Below are 2747 nucleotides of genomic sequence, written 5' to 3' on the forward strand. Positions count from 1 at the left end.
GCCATTCAATGCCTACTCCATCCCCTGAAGAGGAGATCAGCCCCATTTTTCTGATGCTGAAAGTAAAGCCAAGAGAAGTCGAACCTGAGATCCCAGAGTTTGGTCAATTACAGCACCTGAATTTTGACCCACATCTGTCTGACTTTCAAGCTTTATGGTTTATGCCCCTAAAGGGAAATGGTGGGGTAGAAAAACTGCGGACCATATAGTATTTTCTCATTTAATCTTTTTTTAAAAATCCCTATAAGTTAGGCCCATTGTTTGGAAGGAGAATCCAGTGATTCAGAATAACTCACCTGAGGTGCAGAGCCAGGGGATCTCACAGGCAAAGGGTCATTTATGGGAGGAAAGTAGATGTGCAAGACACTGTTCCACGTTGGCTGAAGGTGGGGTGAATTGTGTATATGCTAGAAGATGCAATTTGTAGTTGACAAACAGGTAGATTTACTTCTGGAGTAGATCTCATGGGGTAGGACAGGGATCTGGCCTGAGCCTCGTGGGCTGCATGCCACGCCGTGGGTAAGTCACATCCACTGTGGTTGGTGCACCTCAGAGCTCCCGGTGTCCACCTGGAGTTCTTGTGTGTGGCATGGTGTGGCCTAGCTGACCCTGCTTGATCCTAGATCTTATGTCATTGCATCTCAGCCATCATCTCTGGGAAGATGCATGGTTGTTTGGTTGCCTAGTTAAACTCTGACTTGCCAATGATCGCACTCCAGTTTTGGAAATCTGGAAGTGCACCTCTTATCGTTGATGAATCACGGGACATACAGGACGAGTATCACTGGACTGTGTAAGGGGAAGTTGTGCATGGGTTGTCACAGGTGGCAGATAGGTGGCAGGGGCCTGGGTGCCCCCACTGGCCCCTCCCTGAGCAGCTGTGCATCTCTCCTGTGTTTATCCTCTAGCTGGGTCTTCCCAAGTCCAGTGTTGCCCTGAAGGCCACCGGAGCTGGCTCCAGATGTTCCGTGCTGGAGCACAGGAGGAACCCGCCGGCATCTGAATCCCAGGTGTGGGTTGGGCTAATCAGAAACAACTGGACCAGGATTGTCTTCTCATTTTACAGATGAGGAGATTGAAGCCCTGGGACAAGATGTGATGGAAACACAGCCATCCGAATAGTGACAGGGTTGGTTTCTAAACTCCGGTCTCCTGGCAGCCAATCCTGCCTCTGTTCTCCCCCTCTTCTTATGCACCTCCTCCCGCACCCCCACCTCCTCACCTCCAGGGATAGAGGGGGAAGGGGGAGAATAAAGCTAACCAGGGCAAAGGAAGGGCTTCTGGTGGTTGAAGAACATGGAGAGGGCGCACCTCCTGCCTTTGCCCCTCTTCCATTCCCCTGCCCATGCACTCACCCCTAGCTCCCTCACGCTTCACCCACCAGGGCTCCTGGGCTGGCCCTCCCCCTCTTTCCCTGGGTTTTTACCACATCCCCCCCCTCCGCCCTGGACCTCCCTTCTGACCAGCAGAGCAGGACAGGCCCAGGCCTCCTAAGTCTCTGCATTGCAATGCCATCTTCCTGGCTGGCATTGGAGCCTTTGAACGCGTCTGTAGAGAAGGCACAGAGGGTTGCAGGGCTTGAGAAGGACCAGCAGAGCCGAGAGCTGAAGACAGTCCGGGCACGCTGCAGAATTTTGAGAGCCCAGTCCCAAATGAAAGTGCAGGGTGCCTTGTTCAGACATCACAAAAGATGTCAAGAGCAACAGCACAGCACTGACCGCGCGCAGGGCCCTTCTGAAGGTGACTGCACCGCAGGTACATCCATGAAGCCCCACTGCATGGAGGAACTGTGTGCAGAGTGACAGGGAGACAGGAACGGGGGTGTTTTCTTCTGCCATCTCATTACTAAACTGCCTTTGAGGTTGATTGTACCTTTTACAGAGAAGGAAACTGAGGCTCAGCGAGGAGAATCATTTACCCAGAGTGATGATTAGGGGGCGGCAGGCGCCTGAGTGCTAACCCAGCCCTGCCGGGCTGCAAACCTTGTCCCAGCCTGTGTCTGGGAGTGGGCGGGGGCCGAGGGAAGCCAAAGATGAGTCCAGGAATCAGTGGAGCTATGTGGCTAGTGGTAGCCATCGGGGAGTCATAGAAAGCCAGGGAGGAACCTAGAGTTGAGCCCCATCCTCCCAACCCTTCCAGTCCATTCTGTTCCCATGGCAAGTGGGAAAATGGAAGGGAACTGGAAGGGAGCTCCCAGGATCCACAGGACTCCTGCTTGGGCCTGGGATTAGGTTTCCATTCATGGTCCACAGGGAGATTTATCTCTGCAGGAGCACTGAGGGGTGAAGTGAATGATTTAGGAAGTGACTGAGTTAGGGCGTCCTGGAGATAGACTGTCACTGCCTGAGCATCCAGTCTGAATGTCCCACTCAGGGTGACAGTGACTGTGGAGTGGCCGAGTCAGGGGTCTAATGAATGCCAGCACATTCAGCACCTGCCTTGCAGATAACTGAATACTGGTGAGGGCCCCGGCCTTGTAATTAGCCCCCCAGGTGTCAGTCAGAAACCCACAAACAACCAAATCCCTGGCCCCGCCCAGCCTATCCACCAGCGGGGGACGATTAACCATTAACCCCCAGCCCTCCCCGGCACAGCCTCCACCCCTTCACAGGAGCTAGGCCCAGACTCCAGGCTGAGCCTCCCAGAGGACAGTTTGAAAGGAAGGAAGGCAGAGAAGGGACCTGGGGGAGATAGGGGGAGGGTGGAGGGCAGCGGCTGGGAGTGGGCATCCTGGGTAGGGCGGGTGG

Source organism: Urocitellus parryii, chromosome 6 (assembly GCF_045843805.1).
Source record: "Urocitellus parryii isolate mUroPar1 chromosome 6, mUroPar1.hap1, whole genome shotgun sequence".
NCBI classification, from domain to species: domain Eukaryota; kingdom Metazoa; phylum Chordata; class Mammalia; order Rodentia; family Sciuridae; genus Urocitellus; species Urocitellus parryii.